Below are 18691 nucleotides of genomic sequence, written 5' to 3'. Positions count from 1 at the left end.
GGCATGAAATAACCAGCACCTGGTGTCACTGTTGGCACGGGCTCAGCAAGTAGCAAATGGGCCAAGTCTAGGACAGACACACACACACATATCAACGCACGCACACACACACTCAGCACTGAGCATGTCTGAGATTGTGTGTGTGTGTGTGTGTGTGTGTGTGTGTGTGTGTGTGTGTGTGTGTGTGTGTGTGATGAATCAATGTGTATGTAAGTGAACCATACCTCATGTACATCTGGGGCAGTGCCTATGTGTGAATGGGTTAATCGGTGCATATGTGATATCTATGTTTCTAAGTATATGCACTCAAGTGTGCGTGAGTGTGTGTTTCAGAGACATTTGTGTGTGAGAGAGAATGTTGACATAAGTGGGAGGATCTCATGCTAATGCCTTGGCTTGGGAGCTAGTCTATTCACAACAAGCCCAAGGCTGTGGGAGATTTATCTGAATATTTCCCGCATTAAAAACAAAAGTCGAGCTTACCAAATCCCTGGTGGAGAGACGCCCACTGATAAACAGCTCCTTTCTCCTGGTTTAGTTACTGAACACTACACTGGACCCAGTCAACTCAGGTCATACACTCGCTCCACCCCTCTGCCTTTCTCTCTCACTCTCCGTCTATCAGTCCCTCCATTCCCCCATCTCTCGCTCCGTCGTTCTAGCTCCCTCTCACTACCTCTAAGCCCTCTCTGTCCTCTCCATTTCTGTGTCCCTGGTGTTCTATTGCTCTCGTCTCTCCATCTCGCTCTCCATCTCGCTCTCCATCTCGCTCCTCAGGCCCTCTCCTCACCCTTTTATATTTAGAGGAATAACCTGCTGAGATAAAAAAAAGGATATATGACTAAATAATAAGGGAGAGAACAGTGAAATACAGATGATAGAGGTTTAGGATGGTACACGCTACAAGGCGATGAACAATGAACGAGAAACACAAAACAACACGTCTCCCTCCAGACTTTATCCAGAGTAAACAGGTGTCCGAGTAGAGGATTTGTACTGGCGAGGACACCTGCGGTCCAAAAGGCACCACGTTCCTTAATAGCACACTACTTTTGACCAGGGACACAGCCATGCTGCTGTTAAGTGTCTAGGGAGCAGTAATCAGGACTCCTCGAAGGTCAGAGATAGCTTGTGTTCCCTTCCTGCCTCACACAGAGGGACAGAGATAGCTCGTGTTCCCTTCCTGCCTCACGCAGAGGGTCAGAGATAGCTTGTGTTCCTTCCTGCCTCACACAGAGGGACAGAGATAGCTTGTGTTCCTTCCTGCCTCACACAGAGGGTCAGAGATAGCTCGTGTTCCTTCCTGCCTCACACAGACGGACAGAGATAGCTCGTGTTCCCTTCCTGCCTCACACAGACGGACAGAGATAGCTCGTGTTCCCTTCCTGCCTCACGCAGAGGGTCAGAGATAGCTCGTGTTCCCTTCCTGCCTCACACAGACGGACAGAGATAGCTCGTGTTCCCTTCCTGCCTCACACAGAGGGACAGAGATAGCTCGTGTTCCCTTCCTGCCTCACACAGAGGGACAGAGATACAGGGAGATCCTGTTTCCTTTGAGTCCCTCTCTCCTCTCGCCCGCGTGAGTCATTTTGTGTGGGGTGGAGACAAAGAATACAGTCAGCTCGAGCGCACACTGCACATAGACTTGAATTGTTTTGTGAGACATTTGATCTAACAAACAGGCATATTGTGTGTGTGTGTGCTTGTGTGTGTGTGTACACATCAGCAGGGGGGACTCCGGGGCAGGGCAGGGTGTTGTGTTGATGTCATGTGTTTTCTGCCTCCCAGTGCGTCCCCCTGGACAGCTGGTAAAGTGACAGAGAATACTATAGAGAGTTCAGGACAACAGGCTGCAGCAGCACAGCAGGCTAATGACTGAATACTGCTCACACGGCTACAGGGCCAGTCTCACAGCTACCTATGTCTTGGTCTCGGCTCTCCTCAGCTGGAATATCACTTTATCGCATTGATGGGGGAAGTAGTGAGGGGATGACAACACACACAGTGCCATCACCTAGGCATTGCTGCACACGTGTGTATGCGCGTACGCACGCACACACACACAATCTCACACCTCCTCGAGTACACATCTATGACGAAAAAAGAGGATAAAATATGACAGAAGCTGAGAGAGTTTGCCAGGCAGGGAGAGGCTGAGAGGAGGGCACACTTGAGAGAGAAAAAAGCAAGCGGGAACAAAGGAGAAAGGCACACAGGGAAATGAAAGGAGCGAGAGAACGGAGGAGAGGAGAAGGGACGGGAGATGGAGAGGCAGGGCTGCACACACTCAAAGGGCCCTGGATGAGGTCATCTTTATTAATATCCCCAATAACAACAAACATCCCAACTCTCCATCCATCCCTCTCTCTCTTACTCTCTCTCTCCCTCCCTCCCTCATCCTCCCCTCTCCGGCTGCTCCTTGAGCTCCTTGAGAGATGGTGAGGCCTTCTCTGACGCAATGGGAGGCCTGGTTGAGTACAGGGCTGCGGGCAAACACACACACACACACACACACACACACACACACACACACACACACACACACACACACAGACACAAACACAGGCAGAGAGTGCTGCAGAGCGAGCAGCCAGCCCAGCCGGGAGCTGTGTGGAGGTGATCTGTCAGAGGGTAACGGTGCGGAGCGGTGGGGGGTATGGCATGAGGACAGACAAGGCGGGGGCTGCAGACACACGGACAGATTTGTTCCTTCTGACAGGAGAGGAGAAGGATGGTTCCCTTCTAGCCTCGCTGCAGGGAGGAGGCGAACAGGTAGTGGTGTGTGTGTGTGTGTGTATAGTGTGTGTGTATAGTGTGTGTGTATAGTGTGTGTGTGTGTGTGTGTGTGTGTGTGTGTGTGTGTGTGTGTGTGTGTGTGTATAGTGTGTGTTGTTCTCCTCCATGCACGTCTAGGTCACATCTCCTGCCTGATGATGAACAGTTAAGAGTCTGACAAACAGCCTAGAACACAGCATGATAAAGCCTAACAACCAGGCCTCTGGCGCTCTCTGTCTCACTCTCTCTCTCTTATGGGCCCCCAGCCAATAGAAACAAGCAGCCACCATCTAACATGTCCATATGGCACCACATTCCCTTTATAGGGTGCCATTTGGGACAAACGTCCATCTAAACAGGGGCCTCAAATCTGTCTGGTGCAATTTACAATAAGTGCCTAGAGGTCAGCAGCAATGATATTTTCATCCTTGCCCCTCTAATCGGAGATTGATTCAGACCTGGGGCAACAGAGTGGTTTCTCTGGCCAATCAATGAAATGAATGAATCAATTCAATTAGATTCATTAAATTAATTCATTAATCAGGGGGACGAGAATAAATCAGCAACACTGTGCACCTTGAGGCCTTGATTTATATCACGGATCAAACCTCTTAGTCCAGGGTCGTGTTCCAAATGGTACCCTGTTCCCTTGTCTTCGGATGGCTTCCTTCTCCTCTTCTCCCCTGGATGGAGTGCTTCAACTACATCCACTTCCTGCAGAGCTACAACCACACCCACCTCTACACCTGTGGAACCTACGCCTTCCAGCCCAAGTGCACCTACATCGTGAGTGGCTTTCAATGGCTGAGTCCCAAATGGCACCCCTATTCTCAAGAGTTTATTTCCATTTTTTCACATTTGCAATTTTTCGTCTGAAATGAATGCTCTTGGGTTTCTTTCAATGTGTATGACTGTTATTCACTTTTGAAACATTTTTCAAACGAGACATCCAACACACTTGTTGTTTTCCAAGATGTGCTATTATGCGTAGTCCAGGTGGCTGGAACGTTCCAGAAGGTTTTTGCAGCTGGGCCAAAAGGGAGTCATTTAGCGAATCATTTCCATTATATTTGTCTCTTCAGTCATAAGTTTGATTTTTCTAAATATTTTTTTCTCCACACTTAGGAACGCAATCAGAACCTTATCTTATTCATTCAGGCTACCCCCTGGCTCAGCCAGATACAGTGATAGGCATCTGTCAGCCTCAGCTGTTCACACGCTGGCTAACTAGCGTTACGATTTGAGCTTTTGAGTGTTATGGAGCTTTCTGGTTATGGATCCCTTTGACTGTTTGAAGCCTGTGATATCTGTTCCTGTTGGCCAAAAGAGGAAACTTTCTGAACAAGCTCATGAAAAGTAGAGAGCCAAGATCCAGCGACAGAGACCAATAATAGACTACTAGCTGCAAAAATAATGAGGCTGAAAACAGCAGGCTGTGTCACTTCCACAATAAGAATCAATCCATCCTTGACTGGCAAATTAATTGCGACAGACTTTCCATGCCCTTATTATTCCTTAAATCCTCCCCTAAAGTTTATATAATCAAAAAAAAAAAAAAAGATTCCCTTGATTTATCCTAACAAGCAAAAAAATATTTCAAAAGTTGCTTAAATGTCCAAAAGGAAAATAAATTGTATGTACTTTCACCCTTTGGATACAATGTTTTTTTGTTGTTGCAATTCCTGAAAATGGATCTCTCTCTCTCTCTCTCTCTCTCTCTCGCTCTCTCGCTCTCCCTCCCTCCCTCCCTCCCTCCCTCCCTCCCTCCCTCCCTCCCTCCCTCCCTCCCTCCCTCCCTCCCTCCCTCTCTCCCTCTCTCCCTCTCTCCCTCTCTCTCTCCCTCTCATCCATTTACATTGGTGGAGGGCTTAGAGAACCAAGACCCTGATAATGCACCATGTGAAATGATGTTAAAGTGTAACGGCAGCTATTAAATGGTGTTTACGTTGTGAAGAGATTGAAAGATGCCATGTAATACCCTCAATAATGGTAGGGGAATGATCTCCTCTTTCAAAAGTCTGCAGCCTAGGATATAGGAGACAGGAGGAGGAGGACTTTGTGGCATGGATCAAACGAGAAGAAAGAAAACATTGGACATTTTGTTATTGCCGCAACGGAAAAACAAAAACTGTAGGGTGGCTTACTAGAGGCAAACAGGGGGGAAATGAAACAGACATAAAGAAATCGGATAAACAGACAGACAATGTCCTAATCCGGCCTAAAGTCAGTTATAGGCAGCGCCAGGACTTCAGACACAAAAACACAAAGGTACTAGTAATGTACCTGTAGTGGCCATGGTGGGGAGAATGAGATAGCGACAGAGATGAAGAGCTAGATGGAGGGAGAGAGAGAGAGAGTTCAGAGCTAGCGTCCTGTAGGAAGCTAAGTACTGTCCACCTGTGCGGTCCATTGATTGAATGAGCGATGAGAGAGAGCACTAACGCCACATTCTCCTGCTTGCCAATAAATCAATAGACCACTTCCAATTACTGCATCTGCTACTGCTGCTACTATATACAGCTGCTGGACTGGGCCAATACACTGAAAACCATCACCACGACCACTCTCCTCTGATCATGGTCTCACTGTGCATTGTACAGGTGGCCTAGAGGACAGCATGCCAATGTGGTGTAAGTGTGTGTGTGTGTGTGTACGCGACTCACAGAGAGTGAGATAGGAAAGAGAAAGAATTAGGGAGAAAGAATTAGAGAAGGCGACGATGTAAAAAGCGTTAGATAGATAGGGGTGTGTGTGAGTGTACGGTCGGTCAGCACCCTCCCGCCCTGCTGCTGTCGCCATGACTCAGTCAGTCAGTGACTCTGCATCTTAATTCGCCTCCTGAAAAAAGCACACAGACACAGACTCATAAACCGGTTAGTAAGGCACTGTGGACTCCCTGCTGCAGTCACGATATACACACACACACACACGCACACACACACGCACACACAGGCACACACGCACGCACGCACACACACACACGCACACACACACGCACACACGCACACACAGGCACACACGCACGCACACACACACACACGGACACACACACACACACGGACACACACACACACACGCGTGCACACACATGTAGCGGACATGAGTCGGTCATGGTCACGTGGTGAGGTAGCCCTGCCTGCAAACTGGAATTTCCTCTTGGTCTGATGGTCTAAGACATTGGTTGCTCCCGCGTGTCACATACACACAAAGAAATCTCAACGTAGATGAACCACAGAGCGAGTCACACGCTCAGTATGCAACACCAAAGGAGGTTGCAGGAGAAATACTAGCGAACTGGTTTCTGACGACATGCAGCGGTTCCCCATCAGCTGACGGAGCACCAGAGAGTGATGGGCAACAGACACTATGTGCGGCACGGTCATATCGCAGCTCTCTCTCTTCCTGATGACTTGCTACTTTGTGTGTCAGACAATAGTAGTGTAGAATCCAGGAGGAGAAGCAGTCAACCAGCCACACACACACACACACACACACACACACACAGAAGAACAAAGTAAACGTCCGCACAGCATCTCACACACACAGACAACGCGTGCACACACACACACAGGCCGCACCCGTGGTGCCCCGCTGTGTGGGCGACTGCCACACACACACTGCAACATTTATTTAAAAAGGGGTCCCTCTCCCACAGGGAGCGAAAGACAAATGTAAGAAATGTAATCCTGGCACACAATTCACGGTACATCAGTCGATAGGCCTCGGCACAGGGGAGGCCGGAACACTGTGAATTTTAAGAAGGGGGAAAAAACAGAATTCATTTACTTTACAGGTTGGCTCCCTTATCAGCCAGAGAGAGACAGAGGGAGGAAAGGAGGGGGGAAGACGAGGAGGGAGGGAGAGGTGGAGGAGGAAATAGAGAGGGAGGGAGAAGTAGAGAAGGAAGGAGGAGAGGTGGAGGAGGAAAGAGAGAGAGAGATAAAAAGAGGTAGTAAAACAGAGGTGGAAAGGTAAGCGATTGGAGGTATCCATCTGCATCTCTGCCTCTCTCCAGCGCGTCTCATTCCATTATTTCTCAGGCCGCTTTTAAAGAGACGCTTTAAAGATTTTTTGATGCGTAGAAGCAGCGAGTTTAAGAGAGAGGGCGCACACAAAAGAACTCGCTCCACCCAGCTACCACTGGGCTATGTCTCCTGCCACTATGGGGCTGGGTTCAACACTGGTTAAATATCAGAATAAAACATAGTTTGCCTTTCTCTCCCCTTTTTCAGGAAAAATAAACGTTGCTTAATAGGCGAAAAAAATCAGCTCCTTGATAAACTGTTCCATATGCCACGAGTCAGTGTGTTAGAGAGAGGGGTGAGGGAGAGAGGGGGAGAGATGGGGGAGAGGGAGGAGAGTGGTGAGGGAGAGAGGCGGGGGAAGAGAAAGGTGAGGGAGAGAGGGGGGAGAGATGGGGGAGAGGGAGGAGAGTGGTGAGGGAGAGAGGCGGGGGAAGAGAGAGGTGAGGGAGAGAGGGGGAAGAGAGAGGGGGAAGAGAGGGGGGGAAGAGAGAGGGGGAAGAGAGAGGGGGAAGAGAGAGGTGAGGGAGAGAGGGGGGAAGAGAGAGGTGAGGGAGAGAGGGGGAAGACAGAGGGGGAAGAGAGAGGGGGGAAATGGGGGAGAGGGAGGAGAGTGGTGAGGGAGAGAGGCGGGGGAAGAGAGAGGTGAGGGAGAGAGGGGGGAAGAGAGAGCAAGAGAAAAAGAAAGCGGCACGTGGAGACCGTCTATACAAATACACAGGGCACACAGCTAGGGGATTGTGGGAGAGAGAGAGAAACAAGAGAGGAAAGCAGAATGAGAGAGCTGGGTCTGAGATTGATGGTATAATTGTTGACTGCTGGTCCAGCCTTATCTCACTCTCTCCGAACCTACGACAAGGTATGCAGGGATATTTCTCCGCCCTCCATCACTTCCTTTCGGTCTGACCTCCTCTCACTCTCTCCAGGTCTGTGTCACCCTCTCCTCTCCAGGTCTGTGTCACCCTCTCCTCTCACTCTCTCCAGGTCTGTGTCACCCTCTCCTCTCCAGGTCTGTGTCACCCTCTCCTCTCCTCTCTAGGTCTGTGTCACCCTCTCCTCTCTTCTCCAGGTCTGTGTCACCCTCTCCTCTCTTCTCCAGGTCTGTGTCACCCTCTCCTCTCTTCTCCAGGTCTGTGTCACCCTCTCCTCTCCTCTAGAGGTCTGTGTCACCCTCTCCTCTCTTCTCTAGGTCTGTGTCACCCTCTCCTCTCTTCTCCAGGTCTGTGTCACCCTCTCCTCTCCTCTCTAGGTCTGTGTCATCCTCTCCTCTCTTCTCCAGGTCTGTGTCACCCTCTCCTCTCTTCTCCAGGTCTGTGTCACCCTCTCCTCTCGAGGTCTGTGTCACCCTCTCCTCTCTTCTCCAGGTCTGTGTCACCCTCTCCTCTCTTCTCCAGGTCTGTATCACCCTTTCCTCTCTTCTCCAGGTCTGTGTCACCCTCTCCTCTCTTCTCCAGGTCTGTGTCACCCTCTCCTGTCCTCTAGAGGTCTGTGTCACCCTCTCCTCTCTTCTCCAGGTTTGTATCACCCTCTCCTCTCTTCTCCAGGTCTGTGTCACCCTCTCCTCTCTTCTCCAGGTCTGTATCACCCTCTCCTCTCTTCTCCAGGTCTGTGTCACCCTCTCCTCTCTTCTCCAGGTCTGTGTCACCCTCTCCTCTCTTCTCCAGGTCTGTGTCACCCTCTCCTCTCTTCTCCAGGTCTGTGTCACCCTCTCCTCTCTTCTCCAGGTCTGTGTCACCCTCTCCTCTCTTCTCCAGGTCTGTATCACCCTCTCCTCTCTTCTCTAGGTCTGTGTCACCCTCTCCTCTCTTCTCTAGGTCTGTGTCACCCTCTCCTCTCTTCTCCAGGTCTGTGTCACCCTCTCCTCTCTTCTCCAGGTCTGTATCACCCTCTCCTCTCTTCTCCAGGTCTGTGTCACCCTCTCCTCTCCTCTCTAGGTCTGTGTCACCCTCTCCTCTCTTCTCCAGGTATGTATCACCCTCTCCTCTCTAGGTCTGTGTCACCCTCTCCTCTCTTCTCCAGGTCTGTATCACCCTCTCCTCTCTTCTCCAGGTCTGTGTCACCCTCTCCTCTCTTCTCCAGGTCTGTGTCACCCTCTCCTCTCCAGGTCTGTGTCACCCTCTCCTCTCTTTCTCGGGTCTGTGTCACCCTCTCCTCTATCTCCCTCAAATCCTCCAACTCCTCTTTTCTCTCTCCCTCCCTTTTTCTCTTCCAACTTCCTTGTGTTGCCGCCTCACCCTCTTCGGGGTCTCTGAGTCCATCTTCCCCCTCCCTACCTCTCATCCTCTCTCTATCCATATCTCTCTTGCTTTCCCTCCTTCTCACCATATCCCCCCATCTCGCCATATCTCTCACTCTCTTTCCTTTTTCTATATTTCACCACCCCCCCCTCCCTCCCTCCCTCCATCTCAGTGAGCCAGAGAGGGTGTAGCGGGCTGGAAGAGATCAGCGGGGGGTCTGCAAAGTGCAGCAAGCTCAGGGTCAGAGGTCTGACTACTGCAGGCTGGGAGGACAAGGGGGGAAACACAGACACCCCCCACATGCACACACCACACCCCTGTGGGGCCCCCTCGCCACAGCCACAAGCCGCCCCAACACCCCTAACAACAGCCCCATTATTGGACCTAGCTCTGGCTCTGTCTGCAGTTTACGCAGCTGGGAAAGGAGGCATTGACATTGGACTGGACTGGCATTGAGCTGCCAACAGGAGGCGCTAGGCTAGGCTAACCCCACTCGCCAACTCACCACACCCTGGGAGAAAAGCTGTCTCAGTCCCACCACGGTGGCTGAGCTCAGCTGGTGTCTGGCGGGAGCTTGGCTGGGTCTCTAAAGGGCGAGACCCAGTGATAAGCCGTGGCTCTGTGCCTCTGCCCCTGCTCTCTCCTGTCGAAAAAGGCCATCAACTCAGCTCAGCCTCACTCCTTCCTGGCTAAGCTCCTGCTCCATACCAGCTTCAGGGCTACTTTTTATTGTTATTTTTGTCCAGCCACAGTTTATGTGTTTGTGTGTGTGTGTGTTTTAGTGTGCGTGCGTGTGTGTAACAGGCCTGCGCTCCGGGCACTTCCTGCCACTAACGGTTCGGTGGCGCAGTCACACGGGAACACAAGGCGAGCTGTATCGGAACAGAACAATGCCAAAAAAAAAGCTCTAATAAAAACAAACTGCAATGCTCAACTGGGGGAAATAGGCTCATCTCCTGCTGTTCATCTGCATGGATGGACCACAGTCTGCAAACACAATGCAGTGCCCACAGTCAGGGAAGGCTAGGTAACACCGGGAAAAGCTTTATTCTCATGCTGCTACTACACACAATACACACTCCTACCCCATGGACCACCATGTTTATTACACACAAGCACGCACGCACACGCAGACACTGCATAACACACACCAAACACACAACTACAGACACAATGGACCCAAACAGCCCTGGCTCATTAACTAGAGCACAAAGGATAACAGTGACATTGATGCTAAGGAAACAGAATGGACAGTAGAAACAGAAAGGCTGCTGAAAACATCTGTTCAAGGAGAGCGAAAACAACATGAGTTCCAACTTCCAACCAACTAACACACATCAATCTCCTCTCTGAGCGACATTTCCGTAAATAGCATGTTGTAGGTGCCGTCCCAAATGGCACTATTAATACAAGTGCACTACTTTTTGACCAATGCCCGTAGGTCCCTGGTTAGAAGTAGTGCACTATATAGGGAGTTGGGTCATTTGGGACGGACTCATACAGTACATAGGCCTTATACAGCCCGAGCTTGTTGGCAAGCCTTTGGCACAAAGGAAATCACTGTCCAACTGTCTCTAATACAATCCAGCTTCCACCTGCTTCAGGGGAGCCCACAACCAAATGCTGAGATGAGACAAATGGAAGAAAAAAAAGATGACCCCACTTCAGGCTGTTCTAAGAAGCTGTTATGAGATGGAATAACACAGAATCTACGTTGAACAAATATCATTATGCCAGGCAACACACACATAAAATGACAGAAACATATGCAAGTAGATGTAGATGCCCCCCCCCCCCCCCCCCCCCAACAGAGCGAGTTTTGAAAATCAGCATGGGAGCCTTGAGGAAGGACAGTGAAATAGCAGATCAGTGGTCAATACTGGTCAGCTGGTAAAAGAAAAACACAAGCAGCTCTTTGCTCTATCCAGCGCCGCTCTCTCTCTCTCTCATACATAACGCAAGGCTTCGGTCGGAACACTGGACTTCTTATGAACCGTGCAGAGAGAGAAGGAGAGATTTCTCTGAAGCTCAATATCTCAAACTACAGTGCACGTCCTCTAGGGATTTTGACCCAGAAGACAGGCCAAAGTGTCTCATCTCATGTAGAGCTAGAATGTTACTGTAGAACCAGAACCGGGGACAGAAATCACCAGTGTGATCTATTCACAGGACCGCTCCTATGTGTGTGTTTGTGAGTTTGTTTAACCCTCCTTGTGGGTACCATAAGTCCTCACAAAGAGAAGTCAAACAAGGAAAATTGAGAATAGGAATTTGGGTTAGGTATAGTTTTAGGGTTTAGGGTTAGAGGTTTGGGGTTAAGGTTAGAGTTATGGTTATGGTTAGGTTAAGGTTGGGTTAGATTTAGGGCTAGGGAAAATAGGATTTTAGATGGGAATCAATTATTTGGTCCCCACAAGGATAGCAATACAAAACTGTGTGTGTGTGTGTTTTCGAATGCATACAAAATGGTGTGTTTTAAAAAGTAACCGTGTGTGTTCGTGTGCGTGTGTGTGCTGCAGAGTGTGTGCTGCAGAGGGAACCCAGGCAGCTACACTTCACAGTCCTGCGTCGATGAGTGTTTCTCTCTCTGGCCCACAGCTGCACACACAGCAGCCTCTCTCCAGCACACAGAGGGCTTTGGGAGCACCATCAAAACACAGGCCTATAACAACCCAAACTACCCCCACCCTATCCCTGATCCCCTCACCCTCCCCATGATGCACTTAAAACACTATACCCCCCCCCTGCACCCCGCTTCTCTAAACATCATGCTGTGTCCAGCCCCAGCCCAACCCCCCACCGTTTCCCTTCAGGCCTAACACACACACACACACACACACACACACACACACGTGCACACGCACACACAAAGACAGACATACACAAAGCCAGATGACCCATCTGCTCCTGTTCCGAAGCCCTCTCAGCTGGCCTGCCTGCATCACACCATCACAGCCCCAGCCACTGGCACGGACTCTGCAGTCCTTTACTCTCCTCTGCTGCCGACCGACAGGCCTGCTATAGTGCTGATACAAGACTATCACCCTCATTACACACCAGGATAGAGAGAGGGTGGGAGAATAGAGAGAGGATGGGAGAATAGAGAGAGGGTGGGAGAATGGTGAGAGGATAGAGAGAGGATGAAAGGAGGGTGGAGGAGAGAGACAGGGTCAAATTGAGGAGAAATGGAGGCTGAGAGAGAGAGAAGGATCGGAGAGGAATTAACATTTAAGATGGAGAAGGATCCAAATTCCAAAGGAGAGCAATGAATCGTGAAAAGAGGGGCTCTTTTTTTAATCTCATCCCCAGATTGCTGCCGCAACACAAGGGTAAAATCAAACTGTTGCTCACTGAGCTGTGCAGTGAACCGCATGCATTCAAACAGATTATTGCTTGCGAACAAAACAGGTTGAGATCAGTTGCGAATATATATGCAGGCGTTACGGCATCACCAGCAGAGAGAAAAGAGATTGATGTAACCGTGTATTTCACATGTTTGGATGGCTGTCTGCCACGCGTGGTCACTCACTCCAATATCTGCTGCGTTTACATTTCACAAGAGGCACGGGGATGACCGAATGCACTGTAGCAGCCAGACGCAGGACATGTGTTGGTGCTCCATGTCCCAGGCATAATGCAACCACCACACTGCACACAGGACAGCTAGCTTCAGCTTCACACACACACGCACACACACACGCTAGCAGAGGATAATGGAGATATAGAGAGCCAAGTGGTTACAAATCCATCTTTCGCCACTTAACCTAAAGAACGACGGCATCACAGTATTAAAAGCTCTTTATAGGCCAACCATGAGGCTGCCTGTGAGGGGGCTGAGGAGCAGTGGGGATTCTGGGGACTAGGAGGAGGGGCGGGCAGCAGGATGTGGGGCCCATTGTGTGGCAACAATGAAGAGATCAACCCGGCAGGAGCCAAATCGGACTCTCAATAGACGCTTTAGCATCTGGGGGGAGGGAGGGCGCTGAGTGTGCATGCTTCCACCACCATTTCCCCTGCCTGCCAAATGGACACACACAGGCCCTGGAGAAGTGTGGTGAATATCCCTAGACACACATGGGCACACACCCTGGAAATGTCAACACACCACCGACACCATTGGCATTGTAATTTCACTGTGGCAGTATTATTCGTTGTGCGCGTGCGCGCACACTTGCACGCACGCACGCACGCACACACACACCCAGAGAGACTTTAAAAACTGATCGTGGACCAGTCCTTAGGAATAAAGTCAGCACCACACAATCCAACGTGCGCAAACCCTGTTGTCCAGTCAGTCACCCAGCAAAGCAGTTCAACTGTTCTGCTCACACGCTCTAGCCAATTACTATAATCAGTCAGCTGAAGCTAACATTTACTTCATTACCGTTAAAAAGAAAGCAGCAAAAAAGAACTGGTCGAATTAATGCGTTAAGCCACTGTGAACTGGATAATTGTAATAATGTTTAATAACGGTAAAATAGTCCTCTCCAAAAGATCTATAGTGTGATACCAACGTACACATATCAGACACGTGATTTTCTTTCGAATCTGATCTAATTACAGTGGCTGTTTCGCAATCCAATGTATCCAAATGGCTTTAACAGTTAAGCTACGCGGTGCCCGATTTTAGACAGCATACATACTCTATTTCACTCACTACAAACGTGGCACACATACATAGAACATGTACGTCGAGAAAATAAGGAAACGGTCTACTCAGATGATTTCGAACAGCATCGAATAAACATGGTCTGAATCCGGATTTAAATGTGGTTTTGTAGGCTAACAAGAAAAACATTTGATTCGCTTCCAGCTGCTTCCCAACCGCAGTGCGCTGTTTACAGTGGACTAGTAGAGATAAAGTTGCAGCAAGAATACAATTACGTTAGGTAAAAAACATTGTCCAGTATACATAAAACCCGGTAAGAACAGTGTAGCCCACTTTTAAAGCGTGTGGCAACAGTTGGAGCCCTGCTGACTAAGCCAACGAACGGATCAGATGTTTTTCTCATTTTTTCCCCTCTTATTTTTGGCTACTTTAAATATTCAACATTAGGCATTCTCACGATGTATCCAACCTACAGGATAACGCTCAAAGGATTTGAATAATGTTGCAATGATTGCAAAAAAACTTACCGTAGTATTCGTTCTCTTCTGTACGCTTCTCTGTTCAGCAGTTGTGATGATAATAATGCAATAGGCCTACTCTCTCTTGTCAGTTCTCTCCGCAGTCGCGTAAACTGACGACAGATTCCGTATCCTTTTCCTTTCCGTTATCTCGGCTTTGTTTTTGGACGATTCAGTTAGTTATAAATTATTCCACATTCCCAACAAATGTCACTTGTATTTCTTTGCGTTTTTCCTTTACATTTCTTGCGAAGCATCTGGAAATCAAGACATATGATGCTGTCAGTTTACATAGCGGAACTCGCTCTCTGCTCCGCTCACTCCCTCAATCGCCAGGCTCTGTAATAGGAAACCAAGAAAGAAACAATACGCAAATAAGATCCACTTCCAAAGCATATAAAACCTCTCCTCGGCGCTCTCCGACGGAGAACTGCACAACTCTCGATATGAAGAAGTTTCTGCAGAAATAAAAACAGTCAGTAGATAGAGGGACATCGGTTGGTCGTCGCATTAATGAACAGATATTCCGGTGGAATACCGGTTAAGTGTGCCTATACCGTTACGCTGCAGCGTGTGCCATACTTCTGTATTACGTATCACAGTGGGGACCAAGGATGACACAAAGGCACAAACAGGTCCCCGCCCATTCCCCCTGTGCAATTCCCAGACTGGGCTATTTGATAGTCCCAAAAGTCAGGTTACAGAGGAATAGCCCTTTTGATGAGTTATGGTAATTTAGGCATATATAACACACTATATAGATATGAATATGAGTTTGATTAGGAAAATTAATAGCAGATTTCTAGACCATTTTTGTGATTTGTTTTAGGAAGTGGACTTCTGTGAGGAATAAAATATATGTCTATCTGTCTGTCTAGTGATGAGAGAAAGTCAAATATTGTATGATGATATTGTACAGGTGTCGGATCTTAATTTGACCAGTTTCTCAAAGCAGGAAAATAATCCTGTAGCAACAGGAAATGTGAATTATTGTGTGGATTATAATGGATGGACATTTTTGTAGGGTTTGATATATATTTAGTTAGGGGCAATCAAGACGGACATTTTTTAAATGACAAACTTTTTAATTATTTTGAAACGGTGCAGGAAATTTCCTGCAACAGGGTGATTAAATTAAGATACTACAACGGTATGAAGGAGGGGAAGAGAACAACAGATCTGAAAGAGGAAACATACAAAACATGGGATTATGATTGGCAGATTAGGTGGCGGGATTAGGAGGTATAGTATAGTAAAGAATCCGATCATCTCAAATATCCAAGAGATTTCATACTAATAGATGCAGACAAACGTTTGATCTTCTTCGTCTCTTGGTATGGGAATGGATGATTAAAAGTCCTGTGTGAATGCATGTGTATTATATGTACAGTAAACTGTTACCACAGTGAGCTATAGTAATATGTCAATATTATGGGTTGTTATTCTAATAGACTCTGAAGAAGTGATTTGCATTAAGATTATAAATCCAGTAGCCTATGTTATCACAGTGGGTTAGATATTGTAATAATGTGTTGCGTTTCTGACAGGCTCAGAGGAAATAGTTGGCTCGTGTTTGAAAATTGGCCCATAGCAGTTACAGAAATGTCAAAGTGAATTGACTAAGTCTCAGACATAAATCTCCAGACAGTGGAGATGTGTAGCTCCGAGCGTTTATGGAATAGATAGAAGGTATGTAAAGGTGAAATAGTGAAGAGGCCCATTCAACTTCAATCACTAGTCAATTGTGTTACTTCTGTTACTTTAGTTGTGTAATGTTGATGTACTATGCCTACCAACAGGTAAACAGGTGGGTAATAAGCACTCCAATCCATTGTGTGTTTTTGCTGAAATCAAACATCTGTGAGCTAGAGGGTGGAGCTACATTTGTTTTAGTTCAAGTGGCATCATTCATTCCTGTCAGATTTAATGTAGAGGCCTTTGCAGTTTGCACATGAAGCCTTGAAACAACCCTAAAAGCATAAATTAGAGCTGCTGACAAAGAGTGCAAGACACAGTGCCTTCGGAAAGTATTCTGACCCCTTCCTCCTTTCCACATTCTGTTACTTTACACCATTATTCTAAAATTGATGAAAGAAATGTTTTTCCTTAAATCAATCTACACACAACACCCCATAATGACAAAGCAAAAACACGTTTTTAGAAATGTACATAAGTATTCAGGCCCTTTGCTATGAGACTCGAAATTGAGCTCAGGTGAATCCTGTTTCTATTGACCGTCCTTGAGATGTTTCTATAAATTGAATGGAGTCCACCTGGGGTAAATTAAAATGATTGGACATGATTTGGAAAGGCACACACCTGCCTATATAAGGTCCCACAGTTGACAGTGCATGTCAGAGCAAAAAAACAATCCATGAGGTCAAACGAATTGTCTGTACAGCTTGGAGACGGGATTGTGTCGAGGCACAGATCTGAGGAAGGGTACCAAAAAATGTCTGCATTATTGAAGGTCCCCAAGAACACAGTGGCCTCCATCATTCATAAACGGAAGAAATTTGGAACCACTAACTCTTCCTAGAGCTGTCCGCCCGGCCAAACTGAGCAATCGGGGGAGAAGGGCCTTGGTCAGGGAGGTGAACAAGAAACTGATGGTCACTCTGACAAAGCTCCAGAGTTCCTCTATGGAGATGGGAGAACCATCCAGAAGGACAACCATCTCTGCAGCACTTCAACAATTAGGTGTTTATGGTAGAGTGGCCAGACGGAAGCCACTCCTCAGTAAAAGGCACATGACAGCCCGCTTGGAGTTTGCCAAAAGACACCTAAATGACTCAGACCATGAGAAACAAGATAATCTGGTCTGATGAAACCAAGATTGAACTCTTTGGCCTGAATGCCAAGCGTCACGTCTGGAGGGACTGGGGGACTAGTCAGGATCGAGGGAAAGATGAACGGAGCAAAGTACAGCGAGATCCTTGATGAAAACCTGCTCCAGAGTGCTAAGGACCTCAGACTGGGGCGAAGGTTCACCTTCCAACAGGACAACAACCTTAAGTGCACAGCAAAGACAACAGAGGAGAGGCTTCGGATGTCAAGTCTCTGAATGTCCTTGAGTGGCCCAGCCAGGGCTCGGACTTGAACCCAATCAAACATCTCGGTAGAGACCTGAAAATAGCTGTGCACCTATGCTCCCCATCCAACCTGACAGAGCTTGAGAGGATCTGCAGAGAAGAATGGGAGAAACTCAACCCTTATCTGTTTCACTTGTCTTTGTGATTGTTTCCACCCCCCTCCAGGTGTTGCCCATTTCCCCCAATATCCCCGGTGTATTTATAACGGTGTTCTCTGTTTGTCGGTTGCCAGTTTGTCTTGTTTGTTAAGTCAACCAGAGTTTTTTTTGTATCAGCTCCTGCTTTTCTCCAGTCTCTCTTTTCTCGTCCTCCCTTGCCTGTCCTGACCCTGAGCACGTCCGCCTGACCACTCTTCCTGCCCCTGACCCTGAGCCTGCCTGCTGTCCTGTACCTTTGCTCCGTCTCTGGATTACCAACCCCGGAACGCTTCAATGGAGAGTCAAGCACCTGTCGGGGGTTTCTAGCTCAGTGTGCCCTAATTTCCCTTTTCACCTGGGCTACTGTTGTATGGGAACAGCAGCCGGCCATATGCGTTAGTCTGGAGGGGTTCGTGGGAGTGGTGAATAAGGTTTTTTACTCCCCATTCTCCGGGAGAGAAGCTGCCTGGGAGATAATCCAGCTTCGGCAGGACTCCTGTAGTGTGGCTGACTATGCAGTGGAATTCCGGTACGTTGGCATAGGAGAGTGCTTGGAACCAGGAAGCACTGTTCAATATGTTCCTGCACGGCGTCCCGGAGGAGGTCATGGACAAGTTTGCTGCTCGGGAGTTACCTACGGATCTCGATTCCCTCATTGCTTTGACCATCCAAATCGATGGGTGACTACGGGAACGACAGAGGGAGAGGAAATTCGACTTCACTCGCACGTCCAGGGATTCCAGCTTGACTCCGAGTCATCATGGAAGTCCCCAACGATCCCGTTGCTGAGAGAACCCGAGGACTCCCGACCTTTCACGAGAGTCGCCGGAGACTGCTGAGTAACCGCTTCCTGAGCCTATGCAACTATCTAGAGCTGGGCTAACGCCAGCAGAACGGCAATACAGGATCAACACGAAGAGCTGTCTGTATTGCGGGACTCTTGGTCATTTTGTGTCCTCTTGTCCTCTAAAGAGATCAGGCTCACTGGCGAGTTCTCTGCTGGGTCATATGGAGAACCTTGCTGCTTCCCTTGCTCGCACCCCTGTTCATGCCATTCTGCTGTTTAGCCAGTCTAAATCTCTCCAGGTCCTCATTGACTCTGGGGCAGATGAGAGGTTTTTTGGATGCTACCCTGGCTTCCGAGCTGAATATCCCCACTCAGCCCCTCTCCACTTCCATGGATGGTAGAACTCTGGACATGTGCGCTACAGGCCTGTGTCACTCATATTACCACTCCCATCAACCTACGGGTGTCAGGGAATCACAGTGAGACTATTTAATTCCTACTCATCATGTCTCCT

At 48.4% G+C, this 18691-nt stretch overlaps 1 protein-coding gene across 1 annotated transcript in view; it reads right to left on the bottom strand.

The window, feature by feature from the left end:
- The window catches only part of LOC110525856 (semaphorin-4C), a 55202-nt gene extending 40447 nt beyond the window's left edge, over positions 1-14755 (bottom strand). Inside the window, exon 1 of the mRNA XM_036980006.1 lies at positions 14171-14755. The gene's annotated coding sequence lies outside the window, so the exon portion shown is untranslated. The remainder of the gene's footprint in view (positions 1-14170) is intronic.
- Between the last annotated feature and the right edge of the window lie 3936 nt (positions 14756-18691).

Source organism: Oncorhynchus mykiss, chromosome 6 (assembly GCF_013265735.2).
Source record: "Oncorhynchus mykiss isolate Arlee chromosome 6, USDA_OmykA_1.1, whole genome shotgun sequence".
In the NCBI taxonomy this organism is placed as follows: domain Eukaryota; kingdom Metazoa; phylum Chordata; class Actinopteri; order Salmoniformes; family Salmonidae; genus Oncorhynchus; species Oncorhynchus mykiss.
The sequence above is the reverse complement of the archived record's forward strand: the minus strand, read 5'-3'. Positions and strand labels throughout refer to the sequence as shown.